Raw genomic sequence first — 20,977 nt, 5'->3', positions numbered from 1 at the left:
ACCTTTTCAGGGGCACCTGTAGCCGTTATTGTATTCTGTCTCCAGTTTTCTCACCTGCATTTTGATCTCACCTGCACTGTAGTTCTGGGACGACTACAGCTCTTCTGGAACCGCGCCTTTTTAATTTTTTTAAAAAAATTTGTAGGGGGTCCTGGGGGGGCTCTCTTGCTCTGTCACCCTGGCTGCAGTAGAGTGACACAATCATTGCTCAATGCAGTCTCGACCTCCTGGGCCCACGCCATGCTCCCACCTCAGCCTCTTCGGTAGCTGGGGACCACAGGCGCATGCCACCATGCCCAGCTAATTTTTTAAAATTTTTGTATGGGATCTTGCTATGTTGCCCAGGCCAGTCTCAAACTCCTGGCCTCAAGCAATCCTTTTGCCTCAGCCTCCCAAAGTGCTGGAATTACAGGTGTCAGCCCCTGCACCCAGCCTTATTTTTATTTTTTAATAAGGGATCATCATTCATATATATATACACACATATACCTATATATACATATACATATATATACACATACATATATACATATACATGCATATATACACATATACATATATACATATACATATATATACACATACATATATACATATACATATACATGCATATATACACATATACATATATACATATACATATATACCTATACATATATACATATATACCTATACCTATACATATATACATATACATATATACATATATACACATATACATATATACATATACATATATACACATATACATATACATATCTACCTATACATATACATATATACATATATACACATATACATATATACATATACATACACATATACATATATACCTATACATATACATATATACATATATACCTATACATATATACATATACATATATACACATATATATACATATATGTGTGTGTGTATATATATATATACACATATGTGTGTGTGTGTGTGTATATATATATATTGTTTTTTGTTGTTTTTTTTTGAGACGGAGTCTCGCTCTGTCACCCAGGCTGGAGTGCAGTGGTGCGATCTCGGCTCACTGCAAGCTCCGCCTCCCGGGTTCACGCCATTCTCCTGCCTCAGCCTCCCCTAGTAGCTGGGACTACAGGCGCCCGCCATCATGCCCGGCTAATTTTTTGTATTTTTTAGTAGAGACAGGGTTTCACCGTGGTCTCGATCTCCTGACCTCATGATCCGCCTGCCTCGGCCTCCCAAAGTGCTGGGATTACAAGCGTGAGCCACCGCGCCCGGCCTTTTTTTTTTTTAAACAGAGTCTCACTCTACGGCCCAGGCTGGAGTGCAGTGATGCAGCCCTGGCTCACTGCAGCGTCGACCTCCTGGGCTCAAGTGATCCTCCCGTCTCAGCCTCCTAAGTAGCTGGGGACCACAGGTGCATGCCACGGTGCCCGGCTAATTTTTTTTTTATATTTTGTAGAGATGGGTGTTGCTATGTTTCCCAGGCTGGTCTCAAACTCCTGGGCTCAAGTGATCCTCCTCCCTCAGCCTCACAAGGTGCTGGCATTATAGGTGTGGGCCACCATGCCCACCTGACCATCAGATTTCTTTATCACAAGTCCAGCTCTTCGAAGCCCATTGCCATCGATCTTGTACCTCCTGTCCTAGTCATCATACCCACAATCCTCGAAAGAGGAACTGAGGAGTGGTCCAGGTACACTAGGGAACTGAGGGGTGGCCCCTGGCACTAACGAACAGCCAGATCGAGTGGAGACGGGGCCAGGCGTGGTGGCTCACGCCTGTAATCCCAGCACTTTGGGAGGGTGAGATGGGTGGATCACTTGAGGTGAGGAGTTCGAGACCAGCTGGCCAACATGGTGAAACCCCGTCTCTACTAAAAATACAAAAATTGGCTGGGCATGGTGGGGGGTACCTGTAATCCCAGCTACTCGGGAGGCTGAGGCACGAGGATCGCATGAACCTGGGAGGCAGAGGTTACAGTGAGCCAAGATTGTGCATTGCACTCCAGCCTGGACGGCAGAGTGAGACTCCATCTCAAAAAAAAAAAAAAAAAAAAAGAGTGGAGACTGGCCAGGAGTGGCCAAGGGCTTTGGAGCCAGTAGAGGCCCTGGTAGGCAGTGAGGAGGCCATTGTTCCTTGGGGGCAGCTGTCCAGGCACCATAGGGTGACAGCCCCTGGCCAGAGAATACTGGGGTGCAACCTCGTGCCTCATCAACCATGAAGAGATGTGGCTCAGGTCAACCCTCCTAACACCTGGTCAACCGGGGCCACCTGGATTCTCCCAGCCTTGCAAACTGCTGAAGAGTAGCAGCTGCAGGCCCGGTGATCTCCTTTCCTATCAGATCAACAAAAGCTGGCACATTTTTCAATTTCATGGCTAATTGTCCCTTCACTGCTTGCCTGCATTTCCTGATAAACCCTACAAAATCCACAGCCACTGGTCCCCTTTTCTTCCAATAATTGTTTTTGCCCCAGCAATGCCCCTGGGTTTGGAACTCCAAGCCTGTGAATGCTGGGGTGTGACTTTGGGATGTCCCGGCATGGCTTTGACCAGTGCTGCCCTCAGACACAAAGCAGTTCCTGCCCCTCCAAAAGTGCAGCATGCAGAAGATGGAACTGCTATCCCGGGCTCTATGTGCAAGCCCTGGGGGGCCAAAGAGGATGATGACAGGGACACAAGTAGCAGATAGGGAGCCTGACAGTAACTGTGGTGGAGCGAGCTTTGTATGGCGAGAGGGCTGGAGTTGCCACACACAGGGTGGTGATGAGCCTGGGTGCCTGGAGAGTTCCAGGGCCACAGCCTGGTTTGGAAGGCCAGTGGCGAGTCAGCCCCAGGGACCAGTGGCAGAGCATTCCAGGCAGAGTGAACTGCAATCCCAAAGAGTAAACAGTGGCCCATTATATGCCAGGACTTGTCACTTGGTGTGGCTGGAGCCCTGGAAGAGTCTCTAGAAGGCAGAGGTGGGGCTGGCCAGGGGAGGCGGTGCCGGGCATTGGAGTTGGGATAGCATCCTATAAGAGCTTACTGGGAACTGCGTAGTTTTAACAGGGGAGTGTGAGCATCAGATTTCAGTATTAGAAAAATGTCTTTGAAGGGAGGGGCACAGTAGCTCACACCTGTCATCCCAGCACTTTTGGAGGCCAAGGTGAGAGGATCACTACAGGCCAGGAGTTCGAGATCAGCATGAGCATCATAGCGAGACCCCTGCCCCGCACCCGTCTCTACAGAAAATTTAAAAATTAACCAGATGTGGTGGTGCGTGCCTCTAGTCCCAGCTACCCTAGAGGCTGAAGTGGGAGGATCACTTGAGCCCAGGAGTTTGAGGCTGCAGTGAGTCATGATCGCACCACTGCTGACAAAATAAAGTGAGGCCAGCAATCATCTTGGCTGCTATGTGATGACAAACTCGCATGTGCCAGGCTCTGTACACAGCACTTTATATGCTTGGCATCTCTGCTCATCCACAGGACCATCCCATGAAAGTGGGCATTCCTTTTCCCCAGGTGCTTGATGAGGAAACTGAGAACCAGGCGCAGTGGCTCATGCCCGTAATCCCAGCACTTTAGGAGGCCAAGGCAGGCAGATCACTTGAGGCCAGGAGTTCAAGACCAGCCTGGCCAACATGGCGAAACTGTGTCTTTACTAAAAATACAAAAATCAGCCGGTGTAGTGGTTCACGCCTGTAATCCCAGCTACTCAGGAGGCTGAGGCACAAGATTGCTTGAACCTGGGAGGTGGAGGCTGCAGTGAACTGAGATCACGCCACTGCACTCCTGCCTGGGTGACAGCAAGACCCTGTCAAAAAAAAAAAAAAAAAAAACAGGGGCCAGGCACGGTGGCTCATGCCTGTAATCCCAGCACTTTGGGAGGCTGAGGCGGGTGGATCACCTGAGGTCGGGAGTTCGAGACCAGCCTGACCAACATGGAGAAACCCCCATCTATACTAAAAATACAAAATTAGTCGGGCCTGGTGGCACATGCCTATAATCCCAGCTACTCAGGAGGCTGAGGCAGGAGAATCACTTGAACCCGGGAGGCAGAGGTTGTGGTGAGCCAAAATCGCACCATTGCACTCCAGCCTGGGCAACAAGAACAAAATTGTCTCAAAAAAAACGGCCAGGAGTGGTGGCTTACGCCTATAATCACAGCACTTTGGGAGGCTGAGGTGGGCAGATCACTTGAAGTCAGGAGTTTGAGACCAGCCTGGCCAACATGGTGAAACCTCATCTCTACTGAAAATACAAAATCGGACGGGTGTGGTGGCTCACGCCTGTAATCTCAGCACTTTGGGAGGCTGAGGCGGGTGGATCACGAGGTCAGGAGATCAAGAGCATCCTGGCTAACACGGTGAAACCCCATCTCTACTAAAAATTACAAAAAATTAGCTGGGCGTTTTGGCACACACCTGTAGTCCCAGCTACTCAGGAGGCTGAGGCACGAGAATCGCTTAAACCCAGGAGACAGAGGTTGCAGTGAGCCAAGATTGTGCCATTGCACTCCAGCCTGGCGACAGAGCGAGATCCTGTCTCAAAAAAAAAAAAAGGAAACTGAAGCACAGAGCACCTCCATACATTTCCAAAGCCTCCCAACCAGTAGAGGTGGGTATTCAAACAACAGATGTACCACACTTAATCCTAGGATCACCCCACACTGCCTCCATGCCAAGTATACAAGAGAAGCATGCCGCCTCTTGCTGGATTTTTTGTTTGGTTTGGTTTGGTTTTGGGTTTTTGTTTGTTTGTTTTTTGAGATGGAGTTTTGCTGTTGTTGCCCAGGCTGGAGTGCAGTTGCACAATCTCGGCTCACCGCAACCGCTGCCTCCTGGGTTCAAGTGATTCTCCTGCCTCAGCCTCCCAAGTAGCTGGGATTACAGGCATGTGCCACCACGCCCAGCTGGTCTCGAACCCCCAACCGCAGGTGATCCACCTGCCTCGGCCTCCCAAAATGCTAGGATTACAGGTGTGAGCCACCATGCCCGGCCTCTTGCTGGTTTTAAGAGAAATGCATTCCTATCGAAGATGACTTCGAATACATAAATATGCATATGTTTCAGATCGCCGAAGTTCTGCTACAGAGCAGAATACAAAATACAAAATACAGAATACAGAATACAGAATACAAATACAAAAGTGGATACAGTCCACTTTTGGATTTCTTTCTTATTTTTTTTAGAGACAGGGTCTTGCTCTACTTGCCTGGCTGGAGTGCAGTGGTGCAATCATAGCTCACTGCAGCCTCAACCTCCCAGGCTCAGCGACCTCCCACCTCAGCCTCCCCAAGTAGCTGGGACTACAGGTGTGCCATCACCACACCTGGCTAATTTTTTAATTTTTTTGAGACAGGGTCTCCCTCTGTTGCCCAGGCTGATCTTTAATTCCTAGCCTCAAGCGATCCTCCTACCTTGGCCTCCCAAAGTGCTGGGATTACTGGAGTGAGCCATTGCGCCTGGCCTTTTATCCACTTTTGTATTATGCAGACATTTATTTTTATTTTTATTTTTTTGAGACAGAGTCTCACTCTATCACCCAGGCTGGAATGCAGTAGCATGATCTTGGCTCACTGCAATCTCCACCTCCCAGGTTCAAGTGATTCTCCTGCTGCCTCAGCCTCCCCAGTAGCTGGGATTACAGGCGTGCGCTACCACACTCAGCTAATTTTTGTATTTTTCGTAGAGATGGGGTTTCACCATGTTGGCCAGGCTGGTCTCGAACTCTTGACCTCGGCCTTCCCAAAGTGCCGGGATTACAGGTGTGACCCACCGCACCAGGCCTCATGCAGACATTTAAAAAATTATTTTTAGTACTGCCATTCCCATACAAATGAATACATGTGATTTTTGTTGCTCTGTGTGAATGTTTTCACTGGGGGCATTCAGCAAGGAGACCTGGCCGGACAGTGGAGGTCCTGGCCCCCGCCTGGGGGATGAGGGAGATGTCTTGTTCCAGAAACCTTGACAGTCACCATGGACTCTCCTCCAACGTATCAGAGGAAACCTAAACCAGGATCATGCCCTTTCTTGAATGCTCTTGAGAAAGGCTGATAACCCACCACGTGAGCTTCTGGGAACACGCAAGCAGCAAGTATCTCACATGGTAGGGACTGGACCAAAAAGAAAAAGAAGAAAAAAAAAAAAAGGAAGCAAATATAAGTTCAAAATCCAAGGCTGTAACCAATTACAAGTGCTTGGCTCAGGGAAGGCCCTTGCCAAATATTTGCTGAATATTTGCTAAATGTTTATCTTAGATAAACACTTTAAGTTCCGAGTTTTATGGTTAGCCTGAGGTAAGCCTTACGGTTCTACCAGGCAAATATTTCTAAATATTTTATAACTTAAGCACATAAGTTTCTACATGACACAGACAAAAATTTCTCTTGCTGAGTGACAAGACAAATTATATCACAAGTCATGTGTGTATATACATATATATATATATTTCCTCTATGTATATATTTACATATTTAAATCTATATTACACTCTTCATTTTCTAGTGGGGTGGTCCTCACTACATAAATCTGCCTGGTAGAACACACTTAACTCACACAATGAAACATAGAAAGCATTTCTTTTATAATCCACATTTTCAAGCACTTGCCACAAGAACAAAGAACAAATTCTGGGCCAGATATGGTAGCTCATGCCTGTAATCCCAATACTTTGGGAGGCCAAGGCAGGAGGATTGCTTGAGGCCAGGAGTTCGAGACCAGCCTGAGCAACATAGTGAGACTCTGCCTCTACAAAAAAAAATTTGAAAAGAAAGCACGGTGGCTCACGCCTTTAATCCCAGCGCTTTCGGAGGCCAAGGTGGGCGGATCACTTGAGGTCAGGAGTTTGAGACCAGCCTGGCCAACATGGTGAAACCCTGTCTCTATTAAAAATACAAAAACTAGGGCTGGGCACAGTGGCTCACACCTGTAATCCCAGCACTTTGGGAGGCCGAGGCAGGTGGATCACGAGGTCAGGAGTTCGAGACCAGCCTGACCAGCATGGTGAAACCCCGTCTCTAATAAAAATACAAAAAAAAAAAATTAGCAGGGCCTGGTGGCACATGACTGTAGTCCCAGCTACCCGGGAGGCTGAGGCAGGAGAACTGTTTGAACCTGGCAGGCAGAGGTTACAGTGAGCCAAGATTGCGCCACTGCACTCCAGCCTAGGGGACAGAACGAGACTCCGTCTCAAAAAAAAAAAAAAAAAAATTAGCTGGGCATGATGGCACATGCCTGTAATCCCAGCTTCTCGGGAGGCTGAGGCAAGAGAATGGCTTGATCCCGGGAGATGGAGGTTGAAAAAAAAAAATAATAATGAAAGCACAAATTTGGAATGGCAAGTTTCTGGCTAAGTAAGTTTCCAAGCTGCTGTACTCAAAACCCCTGAGAAGCAGCTGCAGGATTAACAGATGCACCGATACCTCCAGGCTAAAACATGGATGTCAACACATTTCTGGCAACACATGCAGAATTCAGTGGACACCTTTTATGTCTGCTATATTCAGAGTAATAGAACAGGGTACTTTTCCAAGACTTCTTGATTAGTGGCGGGGGGATCCAATAAAACGTCAGCCAAATTTGGATGTCGAGGGCAGTGAGTTGTGATTGAAAGAACTAGTGGTTCTTATTCAGACTGTTCTATGTCCTCCCTGCGGGACGGGCGCACGTCAGTTAACCTCAGGGAGCCAGGCTTTCTAAAACCAGAGCCCTCAAGCATTCTTTCAGAATTATAATCATGTCTATTCTTTGGGGGCATTTTTTATCTCATCACCTTCCAGAATGACAGAGTCATCATTTCTAAATGCAACTTCAAGGCCAGGTACAGTGGCTCATGCCTGTAATCCCAGCACTCTGGGAGGCCAAGGAGGGAGGAATGCTTGAGCCCAGGAGTTCAAGACTAGCCTGGGCAACAAGATCTCTACAAAAAATAAAAACCAGGCTAGGCGTAGTGGCTCACGCCTGTAATCCCAGCACTTTGGGAGGCTGAGCAGGTTAGGAGTTCAAGACCAGCCTGGCCAACATGGTGAAACCCCATCTCTACTAAAAATACAAAAATTAGCCGGGTATGGTGGCGGACACCTGTAATCCCAGCTACTTGGGAGGCTGAAACAGGAGAACTGCGTGAAACCACGGGGCAGAGGTTGCAGTGAGCCAAGATCACGCCACTGCACTCCAGCCTGGGTGACAGAGCAAGACTCCGTCTCAAAAATAAAAAATAAAAATAAAAACTTAGCCGGGCATGGTGGCATGCATCTCTAGTCCCAGCTACTCAGGAAGCTGAGGCAGGAGGATCACCTGAGCCCAGGAGGTGGAGGCTAAAGTGAGCTATGATCGCACCAGCATGCTCCAGCCTGGGTGACAGAACAAGACCCTGTTTCTAAATAAATAAATAAATGGAACTTCAGGGGAGAAAGCAGCAGCATGTCCCACTGCTCTCTTTTGTGTTGAGTACTGTGTTGTGATTCATACTTCCATATTCTGTCGTCACGATTAACCCCAGAGCCATGATGGACAGATATGATCATCCCCGATTTACACATGAGGAAAGAGCCGGCTGTTCATTGAGCAAGTCCCCTGAGCTCTTTGTGGGCCAGGACACTGCCTTATCTCTGTATCCACAATGCCTCAGACGTAGTAGGAGCACACTAAGTGTTAAATTGAACTCAAGGTCATGTGCCCACAGTCATTTGACTGCTAAGTGGGGATTCAAACCTAGGTTCTCCCACCTCCAGACTCAAGCTCTGGTTCATAGACCATAAAGGGCATCCTCTCTTCAGGCTAGAAATATGTCTGGATCATGACATAAGGCCATTCCTCATTTAAAAAAAATCAAGAGCAGCCAGGTGCGGTGGCTCACTCCTGTAATCCCAGAACTTTGGGAAGCTGAGGTGGGAGGATTGCTTGAGCTCAGGAGTTCAAGACCAGCCTGGGCAACATAGCAAGACCCCATCTCTATTTTTTTTGGAGATGGAGTCTCACTCTGTCGCCCAGGCTGGAGTGCAATGGTGCACTTGAACTCCACCTCCTGGGTTCAAGCGATTCTCCTGCCTCAGCCTTCTGAGTAGCTGGGATTATAGGCGCCCACCACCAGGCCTGGCTAATTTCTGTATTTTTAGTAGAGATGGGGTTTCACCATGTTGGCCAGGCTGCTCTTGAACTCCTGACCTCAGGTAATCCACCCGCGTTGGCCTACCAAAGTGCTGGGATTACAGGCGTGAGCCACCGCGCCTGGCCCCCATCTCTATTTTTAAAAATAAAGAAAAAAGAAAAATAAACTGAGGCCAGGCATGGTGGCTCACGCTTGTAATCCCAGTACTTTGGGACACTGAGGTGGGCAGATCATGAGGTCAGGAGTTCCAGACCAGCCTGGCCAACACAGTGAAACCCCATCTCTACTAAAAATACAAAAATTAGCTGGGCATGGTGGCAGACACCTGTAATCCCAGCTACTTGAGAGGCTGAGGCAGGAGAATCACTTGAACCTGGGAGAAGGAGGTTGCAGTGGGCTGAGATCACACCACTGCACTCCAGCCTGGACGATAGAGCTAGACTCTGTCTCCACAAAATAAAAAATTTTTAAAAAATAAAATAAAATAGGCCAGGTGTGGTGGCTCACGCCTGTAATCCCAGCACTTTGGGAGGCCGAGGTGGGCGAATCACAAGGTCAGGAGATCGAAACCATCCTGGCTAACACGGTGAAACCCCGTCTCTACTAAAAATACAAAAAATTAGCTGGGTGCGGTGGTGGGCGCCTGTAGTCCCAGCTACTCAAGAGGCTGAGGCAGGAGAATGGCATGAACCCGGGAGGCGGAGCTTGCACTCCAGCCTGGACGACAGAGCAAGACTCCGTCTCATAAATAACATAACATAACGTAACATAACATAACATAACATAATATAACATAAAATAAATCGAGAGTGCCTAGATGGTGGGGAAGATGCTGGTGGAGATGACTGATGCTCTTTGGGATCTCACTCGATAGTTTTGGAGATTATGAGTGTCATTCAGGGAAAATGAGGCACCTCTGTGACTTTTCTATTCTCTATCAGATGACAATGAAAGTTATCCTGATTGTTGGCCAGGCGCAGTGGCTCACGCCTGTAATTCCATTACTTTGGGAGGCCGAGGCGGGTGGATCACCTGAGGTCAGGCGTTCGAGACCATCCTTGCCAACATGGTGAAACCCCGTCTCTACTAAAAATACAAAAATTAACTGGATGTGGTGGTGCGCACCTGCAATCCCAGCTGCTCAGGATGCTGAGGCAGGAGAATTACTTAAACCTGGGAGGTGGAGGTTGCAGTGAGCCAAGGTCACACAACTGCACTCCAGCCTGGATGACAGAGTAAGACTCCATCTCAGAAAAAAAAAAAAAAAATAGTTATCCAGACTGACAGAAGGTTTTTCCCTATGGGATCTGTTAGCTGTGGTTTAATTTATGATGGCATGTTCTCACTTACATGTGGGAGCTAAGCGATGGGTACCCACAGACATACTGAGTGGCAGAATAGACATTGGAGACTGAAACAGGTGGGAGGGCAGGAGGGGGGAGAGGTCTGAAAATTACCTGTTGGGTACAATGTTCACGATTCTGGTGACAGGTGCACTGAAGGCACAGACTTCAGCACTATGCAATACCTGCATGTAAGGCATCTGTCCTTGTGGCTGGCTGGCTGCAGTGTCTCACGCCTGTAATCCCAGCATTTTGGGAGGCCAAGACAGGAGGATTGCTTGAGCCCAGGAGTTTGAGACCAGCCTGGGCAACACAGTAAGACCCCATCTCTACAAAAAAATATTTAAAAATTAGCCAGGCATGGTGATGTGCACCTGTGTTCCCAGCTACTCAGGGGGCTGAGGTGTTTTAAGGCTGGGAGGTTGAGGCTGCCGTGATCCGTGATTGTGCCACTGCACTCCAGCCTGGGCAGCAGAGCGAGACTCCATCTCAAAAAAAAAAAAAAAAAGCTGGGCACGGTGGCTCATGCCTGTAATTCCCTCACTTTGGGAGCCAAGGCGGGCAAATCACTTGAGGTCAGGAGTTCGAGACCAGCCTGGCCAACATGGTGAACCCCATCTATACTAAAAATACAAAAATTATCTGGGTGTGGTGGTGCACACCTGTAATCCCAGCTACTTGTTAGACTGAGGCAGGAGAATCGCTCGAACCCAGGAGGCGGAGGTTGCAGTGAGCCGAGATCGCGCCACTGCATTGCAGCCTTGGGCAACAGAGCGAGACTCCGTTTCAAAAACAAAAGAAAAAGAAAGAAATCTGTATTTGTACCCTTTGAATATATAAACATTATATTATAAAATTGAAATAATCTACGATGGTAGAGAGAATTGAAGTGGAACTTGAGGCAAACTTGTCCCCAGTCACCACAGCTCTGAGTTTGGTGACAGGAGGCATCATCTTTGGTTAGGATGAAGCAGAAAAATGACCACTCCCAGGTTGAGATGGAGAGGTCACTTCCTTTGGTCAGTAAGGGAGCAGCTTTCGGGACCCACCCCCAAACGATGATGTTTAGGGGACCCTCTCAGGGCCTACAAGGATCTGGGTCTCCTCCTCTCTGTCATTATTCTATTTTGCCAGCAGTGCCCAGAACTCGGTTCTGCTTCAAGCCGCAGAGTGGAGGAGAAGACACCAAGGCTTGGAGATGCTGTTTCATGGAGTCTTGGCTTTGCGGAACATGTGAGCTTGGGGGGCAGCAGTGCAGAGGGGTTCTCCGAAGAAGAGAGGCTGCCATGGTGAAGGGACAGAGGGAAGGAGCCCCCACGGCTTCCCAATGCCACTGCAGCAGGAGGGTCCCCTCTTCTCTCCCCCATCCCTTCTCCTCCCCAGCAGGTACCCCCCATCCTCTTTCTAGCCCAGCCCACCCTCCGCTGCCTCCCTCGTCTGTTCTGGGGGCTCCTACCTTCAGCTTGCACTGTGGAGGCCATGGCTGTTCTTGGGGACACACCCAGGAATGTTGCGGGGGTGCCTCAGTAAGGGGCGGGGAAAAGCCCCCTTAAACTCCAGCAGAAGCCAAGCAGTCACTGGTGGGCCAGCGACTGACATGAAGGAGGGACCGGACAGACGGCCAGGGGGAAGGAGCCCTTGGGGCGTTGGGAGGCCCGGGAGGAACTGGGCAGAGCCAGGTCTTGCCGGGGACAGAATGCGGCCTCACAATCCTGCCCCACCGCCAAGATTCTCAGGTTCTGAGCCTGGAGTCCGGCTGCTAGCCAGCGACTCATGGTGCCCACAGCCAGGTGCCACCCCTCGGAGCCGGGACGGTTTGGGGAGAAGCTGGATTAATACCAATGCCAAGGGAATCCTTGATAAAAACCCTGACTTATGAGAAGTGGCAACGGAGAACCAGCCACATGAACACAAAATGTGACAAGACAATGCCCAAGTTGCCAAGTGACAAATGCCCAAGCCAGCAGCCCAGTTTCAGGCTTTCCCTGAGGCCCTAGAAAGTGTCTCCAGGGGCCAGGCGTGGTGGCTCACGCCTGTGATCCCAGCACTTTAGGAGGCCGAGGCCAGCGGATCACCTGAGGTCAGGAATTCGAGACCAGCCTGGCCAACATGGTGAAACCCTGTCTCTACTTAAAATACAAAAAATTAGCTGGGCGTGGTGGTGCGCACCTGTAATCCCAGCTACTAGGGAGGCTGAGGCAGGAGAATCACTTGAACCCGGGAGGCGGAGGTTGCAGTGAGCCGAGATTGTGCCATTGTACTCCGGACTGGGGGATAAGAGTGAGACTTCGTCTCAAAAAAAAAAAGAAAGTGTCTTTAGGGTCAGTTGGGTGAGCAGATAGTCTGATCCATGAGTAGACAGGAGCGGCCCCTCAGTTCCGTGAACCAAGCCCCCCTCAGAGACCCCCACCTCAGGCTGGGGTCATGCCTGTAATGCTCGTGCCTATAATCTCAGCACTTTGGGAGGCTGAGGCGGGAGGATGGCTTGGGCCCAGGAGTTTGAGACCAGCCTGGGCAACACAGTGAGACCCCACCTCTACAAAAAATAAAAATTAAAAAAAAATCATCATTCATTCATTTTAGTGGATCATTTTCCTTACTTTCCTGGGACAATTCCTTTTTGCATTTATAATATAGCATTAGAAAAAGGGATATGGGCTGGGTGCGGTGGCTCATGCCTGTAACCCCAGCACTTTGGGAGCCAAGGTGGATGGATCACCCGAGGTCAGGAGTTCAAGACCAGCCTGGCCAACATGGTGAAACCCCATGTCTACTAAAAATACAAAAACTAACCAGGTGTGATGGTGCACACCTATAGTCCCAAGTACTCAGGAGGCTGAGGTGGGAGGACCGCTTGAGGCCACAAGGTCAAGACATGGCCTCCCAAAGTGCTGGGATTACAGGTGTGAGCCACCATACCTGGCCCCTCTTTAGTTTTTGAGAAACCCTTTTCCATGGAAACATACAAACACACAATCCTCTTGTATTGCTGTATCCAGGAACTATGACTTGTAGTCTGTCGTGTATGTGTGTGTGTGTGTGTGTGTGTGTGTGTGTGTGTGTGTGTGTGTGTGTACAGCCTTATTGAGATGTAATAGTGGTGTCTTGCTTTTTTTTTTTTTTAAGAGACAGGGTCTTGCTGTGTTGCCCAGGCTGGTCTCAAACTCCTGAGCTCAAGTGATCCTCCTGCCTTGGCCTGCCGAAGTGCTGGGATTACAAGCGTGAGCCACTGCTCCTAGCCCTTGTGTCTTGCTTTTAAAGCCTGCACAGCCTTCTTATCCATCTCATGACCTAGACTAGTCCCAGCCCCTGTCACCTGCAAGCCTCCCGTCTCTGCGTACCCCTCCCACCATCAGAGTAATCTTCCTTGAGTGACCGTGCTCAGCTGAGCCACCAGCTCTCCCTGCTTAAAAACTTTCAGTGGCTCTCGGCAGCCCATGGTGTGAGATCCTGGCCTTCCTTCAGCATGCCATTTGGGACCACCCTGCCCTGCATCCGTTGACCCTGAGTGCCCAAGAGAAGCACCTTCCACACGAGCTGGTCTTTTTTTTTTAGAAGGAGTTTCGCTCTTGCTGCCCAGGCTGGAGTGCAGTGGCACGATCTCACCTCACCGCAACCTCCGCCTCCGGGGTTCAAGCAGTTCTCCTGCCTCAGCCTCCCGAGTAGCTGGGATTACAGGTATGTGCCACCATTCCCAGCTAATTTTGTATTTTTTAGTACGGACGGGGTTTCTCCATGTTGGTCAGGCCAGTCTCAAACTCCCAACCTCAGGTGAGGAGGTCAGCTGATCCACCCACCTCGGCCTCCCAAAGTGCTGGGATTATACGTGTAAGCCACCATGCCCACCAGTTCTTTTTCTTTTTGAGACAGAGTCTTGCTCTGTCGCCCAGGCTGGAATGCAGCGGTGTGATCTCAGCTCACTGCAACCTCTGCCTCCTGGGTTCAAGTGATTTTTGCTTTTGTTGCCCAGGCTGGAGTGCAATGGCATGGTCTCAGCTTACTGTAACCTCTGCCTCCCAGGTTCAAGCAATTCTCTTGCCTCAGCCTCCCGAGTAGCTGGGATTACAGGCATGTGCCACCATGCCAGGCTAATTTTTGTATTTTTAGTAGAGATGGGGTTTTACCCTGTTGGCCAGGCTGGTCTCGAACTCCTGATCTCAGGTTATCAGCCCACCTTGGCCTCCCAAAGTGTTGGGATTACAGGCGTGAGCCACTGCACCTGGCCTCCTTTATGTTTTTCTTAATTTGACTTCCTTGAGATCAGTAGGCATATTTATCTATGGCTCCCTCTCCATACCAAAATCAAATTATCTTTCTCCCACTCATTTCACTGCGGCTGACAGACCCTACGGTGGCTCCCAGCCTCTCTGCCTCCTATGTAACCCCCTTTCCTTGAATTGGACTCTATCTTCCTTCTAGCTAACAGAATATGGAAAAGATGAAAGGGTTTGGCAGATGTACTTAACTGAAATGAGTTGCTTTTGAGTTCATCAAAAGGGAGAATATCTTGGGTGAGCTTGGTTTAATTAATAGAAGCCCTTGGAAGAGGCATTTGGCCCTTTTGGAGGCTAGAGCCTCTCTGTCCTGCTGGCCTTGCAGAAGCAAGCAACTATGTCGTGATCAGCCCCAGGAGAGGGTCATGTGGCAGGAAATGGTAGGTGGCTCCAGGACCTGAGGGAAGCCAGCAGTCAGCAAGACACAGGGTGCCTTCCATCATTGGTTGCAAGGAAATGAATTCTGCCAAGTTGGACGAGCTTGACAGCAGATTCTTCCCCACTCGCACCTCCAGATGAGAATGCAGCCTCTCCCTCCAACACCTTGACTGTAGCCCCAAGAGACCCTGAGCAGAAGACACAGCCAAGCAGTGCCCAGACTTCACCCATGGAAACTGTGGAAGAATAAATGTGTGCTGTTGGAAGCTGATAAATTTGTGACCATTTGTTGTGCAGTGTCTTAGTTTCTTTGGGATGTTATAACAAAATACCTTAGACTGGGTAATTTATAAATGATAGAAATTTATTTCTCATGGTTCTAGAGACTGGGAAGTCCAATATCAAGGCCCCAGCAGATTCGATGCTTAGTCAGGGCTCACTCTTGCTTCATAGTTGCCCGCTTGCTGTGCCACCATGTGGCAGATGGAGTGAACAGCTGCCTCAAACCTCTTTTTTTTTAAGTTTTTATTATTATTATTATTATTGAGACCGTCTTGCTGTGTCACCCAGGCTGGAGTGCAGTGGCATGATTTTGGCTCACTGCAACCTTCTGCAGCCTCCATCTCCAGGGTTCAAGCAATCCTCCTGCCTCAGCCTCCTGAGTAGCTGGGATTACAGGTGCGTGCCATCATGTCTGGCTGACTTTTCTATTTTTAGTAGAGATGGGGTTTCGCCATGTTGGCCAGGCTGGTCTCGAACTCCTCACCTTACGTGATCTGCCCGCCTCAGCCTCCCAAAGTGCTGGGATTACAGGCATGAGCCACTGTGCCTGGCCTATGTTTTTCTTTTTTTTTTTTTTTGAGACGGAGTCTCACTCTGTTGCCCAGGATGGAGTGCAGTGGTGTGATCTCAGCTCACTGCAAGCTCCGCCGGGTTCACACCATTATCCTGCCTCAGCCTCCCGAGTAGCTGGGACTACAGGTGCCCGCCACCACACCCGGCTAATTTTTTGTATTTTTAGTAGAGACGGGGTTTCACTGTGTTAGCCAGGACGGTCTCGATCTCCTGACCTCGTGATCCGCCCGTCTCGGCCTCCCAAAGTGCTGGGATTACAGGCGTGAGCCACCGCGCCTGGCTGTTTTATTAATTTAACATCCTGCAGATCAATAGGCATATTTTATCTTTGGCCGCTTGTGGAAGCCTTTTCACACCGCAATCAAATTCTCCTTCTTGTTTCTCTGAATCACTTCCACCGTCTGCCCCCATCTCTGACCTTTCACGGGCGCTTACTGAACACTTACAATACCCAAAGATCTATGCCTGGCAGTGAAGGAGCTGGTCAAACTGTGCATTAAGAAATCCACATTCCTGGCCAGAGACAGCCTTGAGCGGGAGGCCTTTAGGGACACAACACCATTTACCCACCACGGGGCATGGATATGGCCCCTGGTGACTTGTTTAAAGAAAGACAGAAGGAACAGGAGGAATTCATGTCATCCCAGGCATCTGTCCCAGCCTGCTGCTGAGCTGATGAGCTCGAAGGGACAATGACTGGGTTTTTGACAGTTCAGTATGTGAAAGAATTCAAATTTACAGCTGTTGGAATTTTAAATTATTCTGACCCTTGAGAGGAATGTGGCTAGGTGGCTTGACTCACATGGCATGCAGCTTTTTTTTTTTTTTTTTTTTTTTGAGACAGAGTCTTGCTTTGTCACCCAGGCTGGAGTGCAATGGCACGATCTCGGCTCACTGCAACCTCCACCTCCCGGGTTCAAGCGATTCTCCTGCCTCAGCCTCCTGAGTAGCTGGGATTACAGGCGCCCACCACCATGCCCAGCTAATTTTTGTATTTTTAGTAGAGACGGGGTTTCACCATGTTGGCCAGGCTGGTCTCGAACTCCTGACCTTGTGATCACCCGCCTTGGCCTCCCATAGTGTTGGAATTACAAGCATGAGCCACCGTGCCTGGCAACTTCCGCCTTTTTTTTCTATAAATAATTAGGAAGACTAGGCCAGGTGTGGTGGCTTATGCCTATACCCACTGCTTTGGGAGGCTGAGGCAGGAGAATGGCTAGATTCCAGGAGTTCCAGACCAGCCAGGACAACACAGAGAGACCCTGTCTCTATAAAACTGTTTTTAATAAATAAATAATTAGGAAGACTAAATGGAGCCAGAGATAAGACTCTCACAGATTACGATCCCTACAGAGGGAGTAATAAATTATCTTCCTTGAAATTACACCAATAAAATTGCTGTAATGTATACACTGGTCTCGTATGGAAAATGTAATCCTGGCTGGGTGTGGTGGCTCATGGCTGTAATCCCAGCACTTTGGGAGGCCAAAGCAAGCAGATCGCTTCAGTTCAGGAGTTCGAGACCAGCCTGGGGAACATGGTAAAACCTCATCTTTACTAAAAATACAGAAAAAATAGCTGGGTATAGTGGTGCATGCCTGTAGTCCCAGCTACTCGGGAGGCTGAGGTAGGAGAAACACTTGAACTTGAGAGGCGGAGGTTGCAGTGAGCCGAGATAGCACCACTGCACTCCAGCCTGGGTGACAGAGCAAGACTCTGTCTCAAAAGAAAAAAAAAGGCAGATGCGGTGGCTCACGCCTGTGATTCCAACACTTTGGGAGGCCAAGGTGGGCGGATCAACTGAGGTCAGGAGTTCAAGACTAGCCTCGCCAACATGGTGAAACCCCATCTCTACTAAAAAAATACAAAAATTACCCAGGCATGGTGGCATGTGCTGTAATCCCAGGTATGTGGGAGGCTGAGGCAGGAGCATCACTTGAACTCAAGAGGCGGAGGTTGCAATGAGCCGAGATTATGCCACTGCACTCCAGCCTGGGTGACAGAGTGAGACTCTGTCTCAAAAAAATAAATAAACAGCCAGGCGTGGTGGCTCACGCCTGTAATCCCAGCACTTTAGGAGGCTGAGGCAGACAGATCACCTGAGGTCAGGAGTTCAAGACCAGGCTGACCAACATGGTGGAACCCTGCCTCTACTAAAAATACAAAATTAGCCGGGCGTGGTGGCAGGTGCCTGTAATCCCAGCTACTCGGGAGGCTGAGGCAGGAGAATCACTTGAACCTGGGAGGCGGAGGTTGCAGTAAGCTGAGACTGCGCCACTGCACTCTAGCCTGGGCAACAAGAGCAAAACGCCATCTCAATAAATATATAAGTAAAGAAATAAATGGGAAGCAGAGCATAAAAGTTTGGAAATTTGCAGCCTGGCCATGTGGTAGGTAGAGAAGGAAAGAACATTTTTGGGGGTGGAATTCAAGGAGCTTGTGGAGCAATCATTTGGTAGACAGATTTACATGACTAAAAGGGAGCCAAGTGCTAAGAGTCAAGAGATGGAAAACAGGCCTGGAAGCCATTTTGGAAGTCTTCAGGACAGCCCCTCCCATCACAGGCCCAGAGGCTTAGGAGGAAAGCATGGCTTCAGGGGCCAGGCCCAGGGCTCCACTGCCTGTGCAGCCTCAGGACACTGCTTCCTACATTTTGGCTCTCCAGCTCCAGCCGCAGCCCAAAGGTCCCAGATCTAACTGAACTGCTACTCCTAAAGGCACAATCTGTAAGACTTGGCAGCTTCCACATGGTGTTAAACCTGCAGGTGCACAGAACGCAAGAGTGAAGGAGGCTTAACAGCTTCCACCTAGATTTCACAGGATGTATCAGAAAGCCCAGGTGCCCAGGCAGAAGCCTGCAGCAGAGATGGAGCCCCTGCAGAGAGACTCTACTAGGGGAGTGCTGAGGGGAAATGTGGTGTTGGATCCCACACACAGAGGCCCCACTGGGGCACTGCCTAGTGCAGCTGTGGGAAGGGGACCACTACCCTCCAGATCAGACCCAAGAAACGTAGATCCACCAGCAGCTGGCATCCTCAGCCTGGAAAAGCCACAGGCAGCAGACTCTAACCTGGGAGAGCAGTCATGGGGGCTCTCCCGTGACATGGAGTAAAGGGAGATTAAGCTTTAAGGCTTAATGTCTGCCCTGCTGGGTTTCAGACTTGCCTGGAGACTGTTACCTCTTTCTGTGGGCCAATTTCTCCCTTTTGGAATGGGAATGTTTACCCATTGCTGGTACCACCATTGTATATTGGAAGTAACCAACTTGTTTTTTATCTTATAGGCTTTTATCTTACAGCGATTCTTCTGCCTCAGCCTCCTGAGTAGCTGGGATTACCGGCGCTCACCACCATGCCTGGCTAATTTTTGCATTTTTAGTAAAGATGGGGTTTCGCCATGTTGAACAGGCTGGTCTCAAACTCCTGACTTCAAGTGATCCACCCACCTGCCCAGGCCTCCCAAAGTACTGGGATTACAACGTCTTGCCATATTGCCCAGGTTGCAATGGCTATTCACCAGCAGAGTCCCACTACTGATCCGCACCTGGCTACTCAGGAGGCTGAGGCAGGAAGATTGCTTGAGCCCAGGAGTTTGAGGCTGTCATGTGCAATGATCACACCTGCACTTTGGCTTGGGCAATATAGTGAGACTGTGTCTCTAAAAACAAAAAAAGAAAAGCATTTACTAAAGATAGTCTCTCTACAAAATGTGATTTGAAATATGTACATAATGGTTGGGTGGAGTGGCTCATGCCTGTAATCCCAACACTTTGGGAGGCTGTGGCAGGTGGATCACTTGAGGTCAGAAGTTTTGAGACCAGCCTGGCCAACATGGCAAAACTCCGTCTCTACTAAAAATACAAAAATTAGCCAGGCATGGTGGTGGGCACCTGTAATCCCAGCTACTGTAGAGGCTGAGGCACAAGAACACTTGAACCCGGGAGGCAGAGGTTGCAATGAGACGAGATCACGCCATTGCACTCCAGCTTCCAGCCTGGGCAACAGCGAGACTGTATCCAAAAAAAAAGAAAAAAGAAAAATGTAGGTAAAACCAAATTAATAAGTATTATAAATAGACGTATTATTTTCATTCTCAAAAAGTTGAGCCAACGTTTATAAAATTATTTGAAGGAGTTTTGACCTATTTCATTTCCAGCCTATGATGGTTCATCCTTCCTCAGCAACCCAAGAATTCTGACTAGCTGTGTGAACTTAGGCAAGTTACTTTCTCTCTCTGTTGACAGATGGGGCTGATAACAGCTACTGGGTCTGCCCTTACATGTGGTGAGCTCCAAGGAAGGCTCCCTCAAATAATCGTGAGATCACGCCACTGCACTCCAGCCTGGTGACAGAGTGAGACTCCGTCTCAAAAAAAAAAAAAAAAAAAAAAATTAGTGGCTGGGTGCGGTGGCTCACGCCTGTAATCCCAGCACTTTGGGAGGCCGAGGCCGGCAGATCACAAGGTCAGGAGTTTGAGACCAGTCTGGCCAACATGGTGAAACCCTGTCTCTACTAAAAATACAAAAATTATCAAGGCATGGTTGTGTGCACCTGTAATCTCAGCTACTCGGGAGGCTGAAGCAGGAGAATCGCTTGAAACTGGAAGGCGGAGTTTGCAGTGAGCCAAGATCATGCCACCGCACTCCAGGCTGGGCAACAAGAGCGAAACTCCATCACACAAAAAAACAAAAAACAAAAAAATTAGCCAGGCACGGTGGTGCAGACCTATACTCCCAGCTACTCAAGAGGCTGGGTGTGGAGGATTGCTTGAGCCCAGGAGGTTGAGGCTACCGTGAACTATGATTATGCCACTGCACTCCAGCCTGGGTGACAGAGTGAGACCCCATCACACACACACACACACACACACACACACACACACACACACACACACACAAATCGTGTGATGCTGTCACTTGATAAGTTATCCCATTCATGTAAAATTAGGTGAGTTGCTCCACCTCCCAGGCTCAAGTGATCCTACCACCTCAGCTTCCCAAGTAGCTGGGACTACAGGCCCGCACCACCATGCCCAGCTAATTTTGTATTTTT

The sequence above is a fragment of the Hylobates moloch genome, unplaced genomic scaffold, assembly GCF_009828535.3.
Source record: "Hylobates moloch isolate HMO894 unplaced genomic scaffold, HMol_V3 SCAFFOLD_1, whole genome shotgun sequence".
Classification (NCBI taxonomy): Eukaryota; Metazoa; Chordata; class Mammalia; order Primates; family Hylobatidae; genus Hylobates; species Hylobates moloch.
This window is presented reverse-complemented; position numbering follows the sequence as displayed.